The following is a 20,873-nucleotide window of genomic DNA, read 5'->3' as shown; positions in this document are numbered from 1 at the left end:
AGCCCGGAGAGCCGTGCGTGGGGTTGGTGCGCTCGCCCCGAGGTTCCGCAGCCGCTCCCGGGGTGATGTTCGCCGCCGGGGGCCAGCCGCGCGCCCGGCTTCCGGCCTTTGCACGCGAGCAGAGCGGGAGGACAGCGGCCCGACCTGAACTTTGCCCGCCGGCTAGGAGGGGCTCCCTCCCGGCTCCTCTCGCCTCGGCCAGTGCCTCCCGGTCCCCCCGCCACGGACTCCGAGACGCGCCTTCGGTGCCGCGCCGGCTCTACGCGCTCTGGACCACTTAACCCAGTACGCGTGGCTAGCGCCCGCAGCTTTGGGGCTGGGGGTGCTCCGGAAGCCCCCAGAGGGACTCTAGGTCTCACCCCCACTTGGTCCCCATGGACTTCCCAATTGGAATCACCCCCTCCATCCCCGCCGAGGCGCTTCTCCCACGGGTACCAAACTCCAGAAACTGGAGAGCCCCACCTTCTCTGCGTACTGTCCCCATCCAGCCCCCAACTTCGCACACCCCCTACCTCGGGCTTTCCTCGGGTCGTCCGCCGAGACGTGAATTCTGTTAGAAAAGAGGCCGGTTTCGAGTGGAAAGCCCGGGCGGGTGCGAGTTAGGAGGAGCCCAAGCTCAACTGCGCCCCAGCTTCCTGCAGCGAAGGGAGGGAACCGCCGGGAGCGCGCAGCCCCTACCCTGGGCGCTGCGGCCCAGCCAATCAGCCAGACCAGCTGGGACTGCTCCCGCCCCGCTCCATTGACTGCCCATCGCACTAGTTATGAAACAGGTTGATTTCCAGGAGGAATGTCCTGGCTACCCTTGCCTCTCCACAAAAGAGCGAGTGGAGAACCGCCTACCTGCTGAGTCATTGGGGGCACATACGTTTATAGAGTGATGCCTCTACATGTCCAGAAAACTCTCTCTCCTCTCCAGAGAGACCATAGTTTGGCTCCCCAGGTCTCATAAGGGAAACTTTCTTTGGTATCACATCTAATATAGTTAATAAAACAATCTCCGACCTGGTCCATTTTGTAGTTAAAACGAGTTAAACTTTCCTTCCTAGCAGCGTTCCTAGATGACGTTTTCTGCAAGAGTCTTCCTTCGGTGTGTTTGACAGTTGCTGTGGTTATCTGTTCATCCATCTTGTATTTGAAGATCAAGGGAAGGACATAAATAGGAAAGAAAATGTTAATATGGACACTGAAACGGACATTTTAGGATAGAAAGAGTGCATTCTCTGCTTGTTGCCTCTCAGCTCACTGCAAAAGTTTAAAAGGAAACTCTTTTATTTTTTTTACTGCGTAGTATGAGCATTTCCCCTGCTTTTGAAGGTCATACTTCAAAGCCATAATTTTATTTCCATTCTTTACTCCAAATTTTCCTTGCCTTGATTTTTGTTTTAGCCATACAGTCAGGTTTCTTTCTCTACTAACTGTTAATTAGACTCTCCAACAGGCCACTGATTTTCTCTATCTTCTAACTGGACATGCATGTGAGCAGCATCTGTTCAACTGCTTACAGGCTTAACACCAACCCTGTGGTCCCACCTGGAGCACATGGGTAAAGCTTTCCTCTTCATCACATGGATTTTTAATCTGATTTATGCCTCTGCTCTGTTTCCACTTTTATTTTACTTTGTCCCACCTTTAGTTTGACATCTTGTTATATTATATGTATACTTGTAAACTGCCTTAATTCCTCCCTAAAATAATGCAGATATTTTAAAATATAATATAATGCTGCTTATACTATGTTTACATGCTTGAGCTTCAAGTGAAAAATCTCTATCAAGAACATACATAGTTTAAGGATCAGAACAGACCAGAGTTTTCAAAAGAGCTCTGTTTTTCTAATACATATTTTTTAGTTTCTTTGCTCCACAGTCATGAAAATATGGATATAACATATGATGGACCTAAACTAATGGACAGTTCTAGCTACTTCCAAGTCCATTTTGTTAAGATGGACTCTGGTCTCACATTACTGCCCACCACTCTGGGCATATGTCACAGCTGCACTTGGCAGTTCCTCAGGGAAGCCAAGCAGTCCCTTTCCAAGTCTTCACACACACTTTCATGCAAGCAGCTATTTTCCCTTTTTGAAGTGTGCTTCCCCATAATTCTGCATCTTCCTGTCCTCCACCAGCATGTAGCCCTTTCACAAACTTGTATGTACTCTCCCAATACTCAAGATTCACATTCCTGCTGCAGTCTGTCCTACACATATCTGTGGGAATCCTATCTAATAAAGAGGGGATATGCTAATTGACCCTCACACCGTTACAAAGGTGGCGGTCCCCACAGCCAATAAGGAGGGAATATGTTAATCGACTGCCCCGCCCTCAAAAATGGGGCCCCCACAGCAAATAAGGAGGGAATATGCTAATTGACTGCCATGCCCTCAAAGATGGCGGCACCCACAGCCAATAAGAAGGGAATATGCTAATAGACTGCCACGCCCTCAAAGATGGCAGCGCCCACAGCCCCAAGATGGTGGCGCCCGGTCCCCTCAGCCCCGCCGGGGCACCTGCCCCCAGAGTCTCCCAGTCCCCTCAGCCTCCCAGCCGCCCAGGGCCAGCCCGAAGCACAGGCAAGCCTTGAATGGCGGCTGCCCAGTTGCCCAGGGCCGCCCAAGGCTCAGGCAACCAGGGCCGGCAGAGGTGTGATGAGTCATTGCCTTCCCCTGATTGCCAGTTGCCTCCCGCCCCTGAGGGCTCCCGAACTGTGAGAGGGGCCAGGCCGGGCTGAGGGACCCCCCCTCCAGTGCATGAATTTTCATGCACCGGGACTCTAGTAATACTAATAATAAACATTTACTAAGCAATGGCCATGTACCAGAAACTGTCTGAAGATATTAACTTATTTAATCCTCATAAGAACCCTGTGAAGTAGGGACTATTATTCTCACCCCCATTTTACAGTGGAGGAAAATGAACAAGTACAATGCCATTTTATGCCTTCATTGCCACTTCCCCTAGCATCTGTCATCATGAATACTGAAATAACACCAACAATTGATTTTTATGTAAAAAGGACATGTGATGAACTTGACGGTCTTTCTGCTTCTACCTTTACCCTTCTTTACAGTCTCTCTCCACCCTCCTCTCCGTAGAGTGTGTTGTTAAGAGTCAGTCAAGTCTAATTCTGTCACTATCCAACCATTTTCCCCTCTTACTCAGAGTAAATCCAAGGTTTTTCCCAAGCTCCTACATGATCTGGCCCCCTCTTAACTCTGACCTCATCTCCTATTACTCTTTTCTTATTAATTCTGTTCCAGTGTCATCGGCCTTCTGTTCCTAGGGCATCGGAGCATGCTCCCAGCTTAGGGCATTTGCACTTCACATTTTCTCTCGCTGAAACTCCTTCTCCTTAAGTTAGCTGTGCAGATAGCTCATTTCCTCATTTTCTTCAGGTTTTTATTAAAATGTCATGCCATTTTGCTCGAACAACCTAGAAACAGTGTCTGGCACATAGTAAATGCTCAATAAATATATGTGACGTGAATAAATGGAAAAATGAATGAGCAGATTGACTTATAAAATTATATAAAGGTTTTTTATTCTAAGAATATTGTACTTATATTGTATGCTGCTTAAAATATTTGAAATTATTTAAAATATTTTAAATTATTTGAACTTATTGGGATGTTTCTCCATAAATTTGGGCTTCTGTTCAGTCAATATTTGTTCCACAAACATTTACTAAGTGCTTGCCATATGCTAAATATTGTGCTAAATTTTAGTGGTAGATGATTTAAACATTACATTCTGCCTTTAGGGAGATTGTAGATTATTTTATTTGTATCAGTTTTATTGTTCCAGATAGACAGAAAGTGTGTTTTGTTTGTTTGTATAATAGTTAGTACAGTGCTTTTCCAGTGATAGGAATTCTATAAATGGTATTGACAAGCTAGTTGCCTTATTTTGTTTGAACATATTTGCCACCCAAATAACATTAACCTTTTTCTGAAACACAACTTTCTACCCTACCTCAAGCAAATCTAATATGCAAAGATCTATCAAACAACTCAATCTTAAATGTAAAAGAGTATTTGCCATATAAGTTCCATAAGCAGTGAGTTTCTCCCAGTGCATTGAGATATTAGATATTAGATGTGGAAGGTCCACCGGTGTTTTAGTATACTCATTAATTGTCTTTCTCTTATAGCCTATTAAACAATGCACAAATGAATACTCATTCAAATTCTTCCTTTTTATTTTCTGTAAATGTGTTGTCAATAAATGTACAACATATCTATTATGTTTTCCACCTACTTTTCCTACTTCTGAAAAGGAAAACTTTAATTCTTCAGGAGGGTCTTCCCATGCTTCCTTTGTTGTAAATCCTATGTGTTTCTTTCCCTGATTACCACAGTAACTTATTTCCCCTGTTTCTCCTAGCTCCTCTGTAGCCATCTGAGTATGAATTAAAAGTTCAATACTCTGAAAGAAGTCCACCTTGATGAACTTGATTGACCTGAGTCAGAAAAAGAATATACCCGAGATTTCCAGTCCAAAGAGCAAGACAAATGACTCAGTTGTGGCAACAACAATAAAGGACCCACACACTCTCCACCCATGTAGGTGTGATTGATTTTTATGTATAAAGGACATGGGATTATCTTGATGACAAGGAACATTGAATGACTGTACCTAAACTCACGTTGGATTACATCAGATTGATTCTATGCACATGTGCACTTAAAAGAAAAAGAAAAAAACCACCTTACTCTCAATGTAACTCTAATAATCTCTAAAGAGGTTATTTCTCTTAACATTATTTAGCCAATGCTGCAACATTGAAGTAATCAGATGATAATAAATGGACTTAATTTAAAATTAAGTGACTTAGTCATGTGTCAAGTCAATGGCAAATGAAAGCCTGAATTTACTCTCCTGTGAACCCTTTTGACTACACTAGTCAGAAGTGATTTCTAGCCCTCCCAAGCTCATTATCTGTACTTCCAATTTGGTATTTATTATTAATGTTTTAATGACGAGGAATTTCTCTAACTTAACAGTACAGCAACCTACAAAAATAAAGCTTTAATAAATGCCTGTTGAAAATATTGTCAAGAGTCTGATATCAGAGACAACTTTATAGAAGTCAGACTAGTAGGGTAGCTGCCTAAGTTATCATCAGGGCTCTTTGGAAGTTCTATAAACTCTATCAGCCTTAAAACTTCACTACAGAATCACCCCTCTGAGTAAGGCACTGTCCTCTATTAAAATAAATCTATCTAAAAAGCACAAGAAGTCCGACCGGTGTTGCTCAGTGGTTGAGCATCAACCTATGAATCAGGAGGTCACCTTTCCATTCTTGGTCAGGTCACATGCTCAGATTGCAGGCTCAACCCTCAGTGGGGGATGTGCAGAAGGCAGTCGATCAATGATTCTCTCTCATCATTTATGTTTCTATCTCCCTCTCCCTCTCCCTTCCTCTCTGAAATAAATAAAAATATATACTTTTAAAAGCACAAGAGTTTTTAAATGAATTATGGAATTAATGGGAGAGAGGACAAAGGAGTATGATCAAGAAAAAAGGTGAGAATAAAATGGGGCTCAGGAGGGTTTGAATTCCAACTTCGTCCTTTAGCTGAGTGGCTTTGGACAGGTTACTCAGTCTTTCATAACTTCATTTCTGCATCGTTAAAATGGACACAATAAAATGTGCTTGAAAAGAGTTTGTAATAACACTGGAAAATACCTATGTTAATATACAAGGAAAAAGGCAGGGGGAAATCGTGACAGCATGATATTAGCTATGTAAAGCAAATTAATTGCTGTAATAATAGAAAGAAATATCTCCAAATGTGAAAACTGGTTGTTTTTGTGTTTTTATATACTTAATCTTGTAGTGTTATTATAAAGGATATGCATAGGATGAGGTATAGGAAGGATGCAGGGCTTCTATGCCCTCTCCATGAAGTTAGGGCATATCACTCCTCCAAGCATATCGATGTGGTCACCAACCACGAAGCTCCACTGAGCTTTGGTGTCCAGGATTTTTATTGAGTTTCATTATATAGGCGTGCTTGATTATATTGGCCATGTGATGGAACTCAAGCTCCAGCCCTCAACCCCTACCCAGAGGAAGCACTGGCCCAAAGTTTCAATCTTCTAATCATGTAGTAGGACTTTCTAGTGATTAGCCCCATCCTAGAGGCCCACCCTGAGTCACCTCATTCGCATAACAAAGACATCACTCCGGAAATTCCAAGGCCTTTAGGAGCTCCATGCCAGGAATCCTGGACAAAATGAGACCAATTCTTTATTATAGCACAGTTGGGTTTGGAAGATTAACTATACTAGTAAGTTCAGTAGATAGACAAGAATTGTTTTTTAGTGATGAAATTTAGGTCAGTATTTTTTTAAACTTCTTTATTTTACAATTTTTTTTATGTTAAAGTATATTATTTTTACAATGGAAAAAAATAAAATTTTTTATAAGGCATGGAGATGTGGATAAAGAAGAGAGTCCAGGATTCTAATTACAATTATTCATCTCTCAGTGGGACTTTATTAAAGAATAGTCAAATATAGTGAAGGCCAAAATTAACTGGTTAAAACAAGCAACATTAAGAATTCCCAATAGTCTACATTTCTTCAAAAATCCTCATATTTCTGAAAATTTCTGTAGCATGTTTCTAAGAAAAGACAGAGGTAAAAATAGAGATGATACTTAAGCAAATAAAAAAATATATGGTAGACTGAAGTAATGAGTCCAGCTTTGGTTCTGCCATTAACTGTCTGGGTAACTTGGATGCATTTTATCTAATTGCTGCTTCCATAGCAATCTCAAAGAATCATCCCAAAGATGAAAAGATCTGGAGGTACTTTTCCTTGAAATCACTTCAGAACTCCACCGAGGAAGAGAATAAGGAGGGAAGGCAAATTAAGGACTTAATTGTCATTCCCCTGAAGAGTAGATTTCTATGAGGGAAGGAAGCTTGTATCTTGTGTGTGTGTGTGTGTGTGTGTGTGTGTGTGTGTGTGTGTGTGTGTGTGTGTTTGTGTGGGTGCTGTGCTGCTAGTGCCTAATACAAGGTGTAGAGATAGATAGCAGGTACTGTACTCAATTTTTGTCTGTTGAATAGACATGAGAAATTCCCATTGACAGCATTATTTGCCATTTTAAAGCATATTCACACAAAAAAGATGGACTTAACTGAAGCAAATATTTCTTTCTTGATTCTTAAATATGTTTATTGAGCACTAATTATATGGCAGGCACTCTGCTAGATGCTGACGATATGAAGATGAATGGGCACACAGTCCTTCAAGTTGAATGTTTGCATTCAGGGATAAAGATCGGTGTAATTTTAGTATACAGGGTGACTGTATTGTTTTGTTTTTAACAAACAAAACTGAACTTTTACATTTAAAATGAGCACTATCTCCCTGGATGGAGTTGCTCAGCTGGTTGGAGCATCATCCCGGAAGGTGGTGGGCCCTATTCCTGGTCAGGGCACACACCCAGGTTGTGGTTTTGATCCCAGGTTAGGGAGTGTGTAGGAGGCAACCAATTGATGTTACCCTCTCACATTGATGTTTCCCTCTCTTTCTCTCCATAAAGTCAATAATAAAAAGAAATGAGCACTATCCTTTCCCAAGTAAATACTGAAGGGAGCTATGAATTGATTTTAAGACGGCCTGCCAAGAAATAAAGTAGTTTGAACTTCTTTTGTATTTGTCTTCAGAATATACAGAAATATGTTTTGAATGTTCTCATCAGTATCAAATTTGACCTTTTACTGATAAATTTAAGTTTTAGAAACAAGAGACAAGATAGCATTTCAGTAAAGAAAATGGGCTTTAACACTAAGATTGAATTTAAGTTCAGATCATTTGTCATTGAAGAATTTATTTATTCTCACTACTACTGAAATTCCTCATTTGTAAAATGAGACAGTAAATCTAGAGCAGTGAGCTTACTGCCTGCATGTAGAAGTTCTGAACCTTTACTTCTGTTGTTCTTGTTGTTGTTGTTATTATTATTATTATTATTATTATTATTATTATTAGTGGCCCAGTGCATGGATTCATGCACATTGAAAGGAAATTAATTAGGAGAAATATTTTAATATCATTATTTTCCCTTTCTCTATAATAGAAGTGTCAACCAAATTCATTATTGACAATGACAGATGGAAACACACACGTCCGAATGGCGCCAGTGAGAGCTTTATATGTATTACGCATACATGAGCCAACTTAGCCTTTTGTCTATATAGAATTACTTGCTTAATTAGACCTGCTCTCTGATGTAGCTAAACTTTTTCCAGCCCAGTGAAGCACCCCATCTTCTCCTTTAGGTAATTGTCAGCAACACAGCAGTAAATATCAACACGAAGCAGATTATTATTGTAGATCATGCAGGGAGAACAAAGAGTAAAACATTTAACTGCAGCAGTGTTTGACTATATTCTGTGCAGTAAGAAAACCTGAAGTCTTCAAGTTCCACCATTTCTTACTTCTTTTCAGTCAGGTCAAGTTCCTAAACTTTCTAAATCTCTGTTTTCCAGCTAATGAAAAGAAAATAGGATTCTACCAAGTCTCCTGTCTACCCACTCCAGGACTTCTGTGAGGATCAAATGAGATGAGGCATGGGAAAACACTTCACAGACATTTGGTTAAAGTGTGAAATGTTTGCACTTGGCTATGAAGCAAGTCGGGTTCCTGGGCTGAAGAAATTCCAAGAAGGCTAGTTACTAGGGAGAGGAAGCTGGGCATTGCTATGTGACATCATTAGCTGGTGCCCACAGCAACCATTTCTGGGCTGGGCTGGGCTGTGGGCTGCATTGTGCACCATGGGGTCTTGGCAGCGTTGGCTGTGATTTTGTAGGCTGTCACTCCGGGGTGGTGGCGGGGCCTGCGTCCCACTTGGGGGAAGCCGAGTGTTGCTTTGTCAGCACCAGGTCCCTGGTGACATTTCTTTGTAAATGGCCAGTGCGCATCATGGCAGCTCCTGCGTTGAGTGTCTGCCCACTGGTGGTCAGTGCATGTCATAGTGACTGGTCGGATAGTTGGAGGGACACTTAGCATATTAGCTTTTTATATATATAAACTAGAGGCCCATTGCATGGATTTGTGCACCGGTTGGGGTCCCTCAGCCTGGACTCCACCCTATCGCAATCTGGGACCCCTCGGGGGGTGTAGCAGTACGCAAAGCAGCAGGCAGCCTAGGAGGAACCCGAGCCGGGCTGGGCACCACTCTGCTCCTGCTCATCTTGCGCCTCTTGCCACTTTCCACTTGCCGCTCGCTGATCACTGCTGCATAGCACTGCCATGGAGGTGGGAGAGGCTCCCGCCACCGCAGCTTCGCCCGCCAGCCATGAGCTCAGCTTCTGGCTGAATGGTGTTCCTGCTGTGGGAGCACATTGACCACCAGGGAGCAGCTCCTGTGAGTGTCTGCCCCCTGGTGGTCAGTGCACATCATAGCGACTGGTCAACTGGTTGTTTCAGTTGTTCCAGTCATTCAGTCTTAACCGTTGCTTAGGCTTTTATACATATAGATTAGTGAGTGTTAGGGTCGCCAAAGGAGGAATGCAAGAGGCCAAAAGTGGTGAGGGATTATACATTTACTAGTAGCCCATTTGCAGGAAGAATCCTGCAAGCGGCCGCTGCGGCCGCATGTGCTGCCGCTGCCATTGCGGCAGCCGCGCCTGCACTCGCAGGCCGCTGCCGCCCGCCCCGCTCCGCCCCGCTCCGCCCCGCCCCGCCCGGGCTTTCCCTCTGGCAGCCACCTTGCTTTCCGCTTTTCCTCCCTCTTCCTTCTAAGTTGTCGTCAGTCTTCACTCCTCCCTTCCTCAGCATATGCAAAGTAACCGCCATCTTTGTTGGGTAATTTGCATACTCGCCCTGATTGGCTGGTGGGCGTGGCTTTGGCTGGTGGGCGTGGCTTGGACGTAGCGAAGGTGCAGTCAATTTGCATATTACTGTTTTATTAGGTAGGATTAGGTTGTCTGGATACCAGATGGACTGAGCCTCCAAATGGCGCCAGCACCCAAGGGTGGGGAATCAGAGGTTTTAAAGGACTCAAGGCAGGGAACTCTCTGGGGGGTCCAGATCTTGGGAAAGTCTGGAGGGGAGAGATAATGGTCTGAGAAAGTGGAATGTGGTCTAGCAAAAGGTCTAAACGTCAGTTCCCAGGGGAGGCGGTATTGATTCAATTACTTGATCAGAACTAACAGTGAGCTGCTTACTTGAGAGAAGTTTCAGTTAAAAATGAAATATGGTTATAAAGTAATGAGCCCTTGTGCTTAGTAAATTTGTTCTGAAGATTATTTTTCAAGGGAAATTCCTTTGAAGTTCAATACATATTTGGTTGGATCAATCCTAGTATACATATATCTATTTATCATTCTCTTTATAGCCAAACCTTTTGCCCTAAGACATCAGCTCTGAGGAATTCCTAACAATAATATTACCCTAAATGGTTCTGAACTTGCAGAGTTCATAAAAAAACGTCATTTCCTTTTTTTTTATTGCTTTATGATTCATTGACTTTGAACTTTCCTGATCTTAAATGAACTCTTTCCTGGGAATAAGGTCAAATCAGTTCAATGAGCCGATGTTCACACATGTTTTGTTTGGTTTTTAAAGGTTTGTGTTATTTCAAAAGACAAATCTACATAAAATATACTTCCATATGAAAGGAACACCCTACTAATTGGATCAGTGCATATTTGGTTAGATCTGCTTTCACAATTGTTACTTAAGTTGAAAATGTTTCATTTTAAAATTGTATTAGAAATTCACGCACTCATCCATTCAACAATATTGAGTACCTACTGTATGTTATGTGTACTATTCTAGGTGCTTGGAATACATCCATGAACAAAATAAACAAAACTCCCCGCCCAGGTAGAACTTATATTTAGTGGTGGGGATAGGTAGATTGATAAAAGCACAAAACCTAAGTGATTTAGTATGTTAAAAGCTGGAAAGTGCTATGGGAGAAAACAGTAGAGGAAAGAGCCTGGGTATGCCAGTCAAGGAAAGATTACAATCTTAAGTAGGATGCCCTCATTTGTGCCAAGATGGAATAGAGCAAAGTTTTGAATAGTGCAGTTAAGATATTCGAAAATTTTGAATATTAATGCTTTTATAAAATTATTTCTGCAAAATGGTTTCCTGTAGGGTAATTCTCATGCTCTGGGGTTTCTCTCTAAATTCATGGATGCCTAGGCAATTATGTAGAGGATATTTTGTATTATTTATTCATTACACCAAGTCTCTGATGCTAATTAACCAAGGCCGCATAATCAGAAAGAGGATCAAGTTAACAATGTAGGTTTTCTCAGGGAGGTTGCTGTTCTTCCTAGCATATTGAGAGTGGATTCTAAATGTTGGGGACTTCAGATTGGCTAGTGTGGGATACTCACTAGGGGGAAGGGTGCATCATTTTCTCTAGCCGTTTTACTTCACCTTGTGTGAAGTTTCTCTCGTCTTGATTTGTATTTTTGCCCTCACGCGTCTCAGACTAGCCTGTTTTAACTGCCATTCTTCAGGACCCAGGAGAAGGTCTTTAGGTTCGTTCTACAGTGCATTTTAGTATTTGCCCTAGTAGTATCTGCATTCCGATTACCTAAGTTCTGAAGCTGGCCAGCTGAGGCCTGAGTTTATTTTATTGCACAATCCTTGAAAAAGGGGTGAAATAAATATTGCTCATTACAAATTGCATTTTTGTGTTTAGTAATAAAAGTATCTATTACAATGCTTTAAATGATATGAACACATAGAAAACGAGGGGATGATGGTAACCACAGTAGTGTAAAAAAATTGCAAAACTTTTATTGTGTGACCTTTTGGTGAGACACTGATGAATTCCTCTTCTTATCTTTAGTTGGTTTGCCTTGCATTAGTCCTTCCCAGTGAGGTAATCTGTAACTCTGACAAATATTTGCCTGCATTGTCTCTATTGCTTGATATCGCATGCCATGGCCTTGTAGTTGTGCTCCTTCTAATTGACAAGTCATACTGCAGTGCTCTTTTTTAGAAACTGGCATTTAATTTGCAGTTAATATTCTAGGGACAAAAACTTTGTCCAAACCATCATATCCTATCTTGAATTTAAACTAAGAGAGTTATCTTGTATGTATAGGATGATGAAGGAACATCAGTATCCTACTTTAGTGGCTTCATAATGAAGTTATACGGTTTATAAAAAACAGATAAGAAACAAAATCCTGGAGAGTTAAACCTTAGTTGATCTAGGTGTCAGTTTTCTCAGAGTGTCCTTCCTAGGGTCCTTCATCCATAATTGGAGATTCATGGCAGGGTTCATAAGAAAGATAAAAGGGACTTCTGAAACTTTATTAAAACTTGCCTTACCTGTTCTGATGAGGCGGTCCAAGCCAGGATATAAACTTGGATATTTTAAAATGAAAACACACACACACACACACACACACACACACACACACACACACACACCTATTCTTTCTACATAAGTGTTTTACATCAATAAGGTTACAGGATTTATGTGATTATTTCCTTTAAAGTAAGCAAAGGAAATGTCTGGAGAAATGAGAATAATCAGTGGAATGGGAAAAGACAAAAAAATGGGAAGGCATGAATGCACATATATTAAGGCCTTTTCATCATTTCCCTAACATTCTGCCATTACTAAAGCCCATAACTTTCACTAATGACTTGATGGAAGACAATGTTTATACAACTACAATATTCAGTGAATATTCTCACTGTCCTGAACATGGTGTACAGTAAGAAAGAAAATTTCAGCCAAGAGTAAGCCTTTTCTCAAGGAAGATGACAGTAACTATGATTTTTTTAAAAGAAAGTCTCATTCATTTAAAAGACAGTCACATTCATTTATTTTTGCCTTTACTTCCCTTGCCTTTGGGGCCAAATTCATAAAATCACAAACTAATCTAGTTTCACTCTTTTGCATGAAAAAGAGTGAAACTTTTTTTCATGTGGCTTTCTAATTTTCCCAGCACCACTCATTGAAGAGGCTTTCTTTTCTCCATTGTGTGTTTTTAGCTCCTTTGTCAAAAATTATTTGCCCGTGTACATGTGGTTTTATTTCTGGGCCCTCAATTCTGTTCCCCGGATCTGTGTGTCTGTTTTCCTTGCCGATACCATGCTGTTTTGATTATTATAGCTCTATAGTGTCATTTGAAGTCAGGTAATGTGATACCTCTGGCTTTATTCTATATCAAATTGAAAAGCTTCTATACAGCAAAAGAAACAACTGACAAAGCAAAACAGCAACCAATCAAATTAAAAAATACATTTGCAAACAACAGATCTGATAAGGGCTACTATCCAAAATATATAAAGAGCTCATACAACTCAACACCAAAAAAAAATCCAATTAAAAAAATGGGCAGAGGACCTGAACAGACACCTCTCCCAAGAAGGCATACAAACAGTCAACAGATAAATGAAAAGATGCTCAACTTCACTAGCTATTAGGGAACTGCAAATTAAAACTATAAGGAGATATTGCCTCACACCTGTTAGAATGGCTATTCCCAACAAGATAGGTAGTAAAAAGTGTTGGAGAGGTTATGGAGAAAAAGAAACCCTCATTCACTGCTGGTGGGAACATAAACTGGTACAGCCACTATGGAAAACAGTCTGGAGGTCCCTCAAAAAATTAAGAATAGAGTTACCATATGACCCAGAAATCTCTCTCCTAGGTAGCTAAAAACTTGAAAACGTATATTCGCAAAGATATATGCATCCCTATGTTCATTGCAGTATTATTAATGGTGGCCAAGACATGGAGATTATCAAAGTGGTCTTCAGTAGAGGATTAGATAAAGATGATATAATACATACATACAATAGAATACTACTCAGCCATAAAAAAGATGAAATACTGCCATTTGTGACAACATGGATGGACCTTGAGAATATTGTGCTAAGAGAAATAGGTCAGTCAGAAAAAGCTAAGAACCGTATGATTTCACTCATATATGGAATATAAAACTGAAACTCATATACATTCACACAGTGGAATTCTACTCAGCTGTAAAAAAAAAAAAAAAAGGAAATCTTACCATCTGCAACTGCATGGATGGACCTGGAAGGCATTATGCTAAGTGAAATAAGCCAGTCAAAGAAAGACAAGTACCATATGATTTCACTCAGATGTGGGAATCTCATGAACAAAATGAACTAACAAGCAAAACAAGGACAGACTCATAAATAGAGAGCAGGCTGACAGCTGTCAGAGAGAGATGGAGGAGGGTATAAGGAGGATAAATGGTGATGGACTGTGACTTGACTTGGGGTGGTGAACACAATAAAGTGCACAGTTGATGTGTCGTAAAATTGTGCATCCGAAACCTGTATAATTTTCTTAAACAGTGTCACCCCAATAAATGAAATAAAAAGGAAAAAACTGAAACTCATAGACACAGACAACAGTATGGTGGTTAACAGAAGGAAGGGGATCAGGTGGTACTAAAGGATAAAGGGGCCAAGTATATGATGAGGGAAGATGATTTGACTTTGGGTGATGGGCACACAATGCAATATATAGATCATGTATCACAGACATGTACACTTGAAATCTATATGACCCTAGTAACCAATGTCACTCCAATAAATTTAACAAGAAAATATTTTTTTAAAAACGAAAAGTTAATGATAAGCTATTATACAGTTCATAAAATGATAACACTATCTTTCTAACTGAATTTCTGCAATCAGATGTTAATGAATATCTTGTCTCCTAGATACCTTACAGTTTATGGACATGTTAAAGCAATCTGTTTTAAACATTGGCCTATGAGATAATAGTCACCATACAACAGGTCTTTGAAATGTGTTCATTTATAGAACATAATTTAGTTTAAAAGTTACAGTTTCTATCCACAAAACTTACATACTAATATCTAAAGGGGGAAGATGTCCAAATCTAATGAAAAAATATTAAGGAAGTATTAGCATTTTCTAGTGAAATTAAAGCAATGTGGTAGTGTCACAAACTGGATAATCAGATCAAGGGAACAGAACCGCTAACTCAGAAACAAATTCTGTTATATTTTAGAAAATATAACAAGTAATGGTGTAGTAAAGGGGATTTTTAAATAAATTGTATCTAGCAATTGGCTGTTTATGTGACAATAGATCCATTTAGATATTTTTTTAACCTTATATCACCTACCAAGGTAATTCTGGACATGTGTATTAAAATAAACAGGAAAAAAAAACCCACAGACAAATTAGAAGAGAATGTTAGTTAGATATGTATCAAGCTGCCAAAGAGAGGGCTCTCTAAATTTAGAATAGAAAAAAACATCACTAAAGAAAGGTTTGACAGATTTGACAACATAAAAACATAAAACTTTTGCTGGTAAAAGTAATTAAACAGCAAACCCAGACTAGGGAAAATATTTAAAGCAGACACAAAAGACAAAAAGTTAATATATTTACTGACCAGTGAGCATATTAATATAAAAAATTTATATTTCCCTCTACTAGGTATCCATTTCCACATCTCTAAAATGGAGATAAAGCAGTCTCTTATAGGATATTTATAAGAATTAGATGAAATAATATATGAAAATAGCCTAGCACATAGTGAGCAACTAATGAGTTTATTTTTATTATACAAACTATAGGCCTGGTGCACGAAATTCGTGCATGGGGGTGTGTGTCCCTCAGCCCAGCCTGCACCTTCTCCAATCTGGGACCCCTCGAGGGATGTCCGACTGCCCGTTTAGGCCTAAGATTGGGCCTAAACGGGCAGTCGGACATCCCTCTCACAATCCAGGACTGCTGGCTCCCAACTGCTTGCCTGCCTGTCTTCTTGATTATCCCTAACCACTTCTGCCTGCCAGCCTGGTCACCCCCTAACCACTCCCCTGCCAGCCTTATTGATGCCTAACTGCTCCCCTGCCAGCCTGTTTGGCCCTAACTGCCTTCCCCTGGTCACTTCTTACTGCCCTCCCCTGCAGGCCTGGTCACCCCTAACTGCCCTCCCCTGCAGACCTGGTCCCTCCCAACTGCTCTCCCCTGCAGGCCTGGGTTCCCCCCAATTGCCCTTCCCTGCAGGCCCGGTCACCCCCAACTTCCCTCCTCTGCTGGCCTGGTCACCCCTAACTGCCCTCCCCTGCAGGCTTGCTCGCCCCCAACTGCCCTCCCATGCAGCCCTGGTCCCTCCCAACTGCCCTCCCCTGCTGGCCATCTTGTGGCGGCCATCTTGTGTCCACATGGGGGCAGCCATCTTTAACCCCATGGGGGCAGCCATCTTGTGTGTTGGAGTGATGGTCAATTTGCATATTACTCTTTTATTAGATAGGATACAAATATATGAAGAAAAATGATGCCTTTAAAATGCTAAGATAGCAATATCTAGATACATGGCACCTGGTTAGTAAGACTGGTGACAAGAGAGAAGGCTGGAAAGGGTGACAGAAGCCAGAATTCAGAGGACCTTGTTTGCAGAAGAGTTTGGACTGTACCATTTAGGTAGTTGAGAGGCACTGAAAGATTTTAGTCAGGAAAATATCAAGGTTGGATTTGTTTTTCTAGCAACTTTAGAAAGGTCACTCTAGTGGCAATATTAAATTTGAATGGGAGTGATTAAGTTCAGAGGCAAGGAGCAGGTGGATTATTTTAGAGTAACTCTCTGCTGTTGCCTTCCTCACTGCTAAGCCTCTTGTTAACTTAACCTCAGTGGAGTAAACAGCTCAACCTTACTCACTAATTATTTTAACCAACATATACTAAACTCCTCTCTGGCATAGGCTTTAGGGATTATAGAAGTGGACAAGAGAGAGCACCTTTCTTTGTGAATTTACAGTGTAGCAGGAGAGAAAAGAACAAACAAGTAATAAAAATAAGCTGAAACCAAAAGACATTATTATAAATACTTAAACTGGCTGACTTTGAATACATTTTGGTTTACTTTATTTTCGATTGCAACCCTTTTCTTACTCAATACACATTTCACCTTGAAGCATATCTTTATTTGATCTGATGCTTTGTAATGCAAGGTCATGCATGAACTTTGAAATACTGCAAACTGGAAAATTTTGTAAGAGTGTGTACATAAATATCAATCAGGTTTTTTTCCTTTCATCATATCATAATTTTATTTTTTTGTTTTGGTGATAGAAAACTAGCTTCAAAAAAAAAAGAAAACTAGCTTCAAATAGTAAAAAATTACTAAAGCATTTAGAACAGTTTAAATGAGGATTGAGCAAGTAGAGGATATTAAATATTTTTATGAATCCAAATGACATGAACAGTCCTTTGAATAAATATATCAATATATATGATTAAATTGACCCTAAAATTTCAGGGAGCTATCATTGTCACTTTGATATATTTTTGGCTTGCATAACCAAAATTCTCTGTGGACGTAAATTGCTACTAAAATTGCTGCAGAATTTACCAGGCGACAGGAAAATACACATGAGTACTGGAGATTCAGGAAAAACCCTTTATTTAAAGCAGTGTTGCTGGCTCTGGGGACTTGAAGATCCAAAGCCTGAACCCCTTATACAATGAGATTACTCCTTATATATATTCCTAAATTTCTTTGTTTCCTGACTACCAGGCTTTTGTGGCGGGCTTTCACAGGCCCTCCTGAGTCAGTTAGAGTGGGGAAGTTAGACTGTATCTAAATGCCTGGCCTCGGTGGTGCCAGCGACCCGCTCCGGCCAAGCTGCCAAATTCCTGGCTGTGGCCCCTGCAGAGTGGGAGCACCCAGGAAAAGAGACTATTGCCTAAGGAAGGGTCAGTGACTTAATTATAGGCTAACAAGAATGTGCACTAGGACACCGGTCACTGGCACCAGTTCAGATTGCTAGCCCCATCCCCGCAGGTTGCCCCCTATATTCCTCCTAATAACTCTATAGGCACCAAAATATGGTAACAGCAAACTAGAAAAAGTATTTGCCTTACAATAGACCCATATGAAAATAAGCCACTATATGAAAATAAGCCACTATAAAAAGGACTAATTCTCTTTTGGAAAATATAGGCAAAGAACAATAATAGGTAAAACCCAAAGAGAAAATATAAGTGCCCGATAAGCACATGAAATAAATATACAACTGTGCTACTGATAAAAACTATGAATAAGATGTCGCTCTTTGCTTATTATATGGAGAAACAGCAAAAACAATGGTAGTTACAAGAGAGCAAGGGTGTAGAAAAATGCTCTTATGTACTATTACTAGATATAAATTGGTAAAACTTCTCTAGAGAAAAATTTAATTTGTATCCACTAAAATTTCTCCTATCTTTTGACTCAACACATATTCTCTGATTCAAAAGTATATACAACAATTTCTCTTAAGATGAGAAGGCTAAAAAGGGATAATTCCAATGTAACCCTGATATATGGGGCTAGTGATCTGAATCCAAGCCAGCAAACTCAGTGTAATTCCTGATAACCTATAATTAAGTCCCTCTCTCCTTCCCAGATACTGGTCTTGCAGAACCTGTTACTGTGAACAGTGCACTGCCCTGGAGGGAGGGTTATTAACGCTGATGCCAGACCAGACCATCAGATATGGCCTGGAGACCCCCAACACCTGGGGGCCTTCTTGCAAGGCCTTCAAAAAGGACTGGAAGCATAATCCATGTTTGTGGGACAAGGACCACAGGGAGATATAAGGGAGGGCCCCATGCATGTTCCTTCACTAAGATATGGAAGGCTGTTCCCTGAGTCCGCTGGCGTATTAAACAGTGTCCCTCCTTTTTTCTCAGAAGCGTCCTTGGTTTTCTTTGGTCTTCTGCAACAAAGGCAGTAATCATGGATATGCAGATATTGCAATGCTAATGTTGTTTATAATAACATAATTAGAAACATGCTGAAAGTTCAACATTGCAGGATTAATCAAGTAAAAGTTCACCATTGAAGCACTGTGAAGTAAATCATAATACAATTACATTACAGAATATTATTTTGTTATTATATTGTAGAAAACTATTTATTGTCATTCAGGTGACAGAAAAGTGTTGAGATGTGATAGAAGAACAGAAGAGGAGGGGAGTGGGTAGAAAATGAAATTGATGTGCTGACAAGACCTTTGATGTAAAATAACTCAATCTGGTACAATACGAGGCTAAGGTCTTAATCTAAAGAGAAGAGTAAGAGGGAGGAGAAAATGAAAGAACTGCTACCCTCTCTAAGTTGATCAGGTGATTGTCTTGCTAGCTCCAAAGGTGAAATTCATTCCACATTTTTAAAAAAATATTTTTTTTATTGATTTCAGAGAGGAAGGGAGAGGGAGAGATTGAAACATCAATGATGAGAGAGAATCATTGATCAGCTGCCTCCTGTGTGCCTCCTACTGGGGATCAAGCCTGCAACCCTGCGCATGTGCCCTTGACTGGAATTGAACCCAGGACCCTTCAGTCCACAGACCGACTCTCTAACTACTGAGCCACACAGACTAGGGCTCATTTCTCATTTTTCTTATAAAGCATTATGGTGTTCCCTTTCCCCACAACCTCTCCAACACTTGTTATTGCTTGTTTTGTTGATAAAAGCCATTCTAACAGGTGTAAGGTGGTATCTCATTGTATTTTTGATTTGCATTTTCCTAATTGCTAGTAAGGTTGAACATTTTTTTTTATATATCTGTTGGCCATTTGTATGTCTTCTTGGGAGAAGTATCTTTTCAGGTCCTCTGCCCACTTTTTAATTGGATTATTTGTTTGGTGTTGAGTTTTAAGAGTTCTTTATATATTTTGGATAGTAAACCTTTGTTGGAGCTATTGTTTGCAAATATAATTTCCCATTGGTCAGCTGCCTGTTTTGTTGTCAGTTTCTTTTGCTGGTGGGAATGTAGACTGGTACAGCCATTGTGGAAAACAGTCTGGCAGTTCCTAAAAAATAGAATTACCATATTACCCAGCAATCCTACTCCTGGGTATCTACCCGAAAAACTTGAAAACATGTATTTGCAAAGATATATGCACTCCTATGTTCATTGCAGCATTATTTATGGTGGCCAAGACGTGGAGACAATCAAAATGTCCTTCCGTAGAGGATTAGATAAAGAAGATGTGGTATATATACCCATTGGAATACTACTCCGCCATAAGAAAAGATGAAACACTGCCATTTGTGACAACATGGATGAACCTTGAGAATACTACACTAAGTGAAATAAGTAAATTAGAAAAAGCTAAGAACCATATAATTTCACTCATATGTGGGATATAAAACTGAAACTTCTGGACACAGACAGCCATGTGGTGGTTATAAGAGGGAAGAGGGTAGGGTAGGGATAAAGGAGGCCTAATATATGGTAACAGAAGATGATTTGACTTTGGGTGGTGGGCACACAGTGCAATATACAGATCTTGTAACATAGAAGTGTACATTTAAACCTATATGATCCTATTAACCAATGCCACCCCAATAAATTTAATTTTTAAAAAGCATTATAAAAGCCTTTCAACTCTCTTAGAAACTCTACATTCCACAAGTGATGAAATTGGTCATTGATTCTTAAGCACTATGTATATAAAGCAGTGGTACTGTGTTTAAGACTCACCTATAGTTACTTTCTTGGTAAAGCAGTACAACATGTTAAGAAAAAGAATGTATTCATTTTGTCCAGCCAGCTTGGCTCAGTGGTTGAGCATTGACCTATGAACCAGGAGGTCATAATTCAATTCCCAGTCAGGCCACATGCCCAGATTGTGGACTCAATTCCAGTGTGGGGCATGCAGGAGGCAGCCAATAGATGATTCTCTCTAATCATTGATGTTTCTATCTCTCTCTCCCTCTCCCTTCCTCTCTGAAATCAATAAAAATATATTTTAAAAAAGAATGTATCCATTTTGCATCTAATAGATTGTGGAGAGCGGCTACAGCATTCAGACAGGATCAAGCCTCGGACTGGCTGTGGCAAAGCCACATACAATTCCCAGTTTGGAGGGCAA

The 20,873-nt window shown here is 40.4% G+C and overlaps 1 protein-coding gene across 1 annotated transcript in view; it reads right to left on the bottom strand.

Annotated features, from left to right (window-relative positions):
• The window catches only part of ABCB1 (ATP binding cassette subfamily B member 1), a 76,573-nt gene extending 75,931 nt beyond the window's left edge, over positions 1 to 642 (bottom strand). Inside the window, exon 1 of the mRNA XM_079786186.1 lies at positions 513 to 642. The gene's annotated coding sequence lies outside the window, so the exon portion shown is untranslated. The remainder of the gene's footprint in view (positions 1 to 512) is intronic.
• Positions 643 to 20,873: the final 20,231 nt, after the last annotated feature.

The sequence above is a fragment of the Cnephaeus nilssonii genome (genome assembly GCF_951640355.1).
Source record: "Cnephaeus nilssonii genome assembly, chromosome: 12".
NCBI lineage: Eukaryota > Metazoa > Chordata > Mammalia > Chiroptera > Vespertilionidae > Cnephaeus > Cnephaeus nilssonii.
Note: the sequence above shows the minus strand (reverse complement) of the source record. Positions and strands in the feature narration are given on the sequence as shown.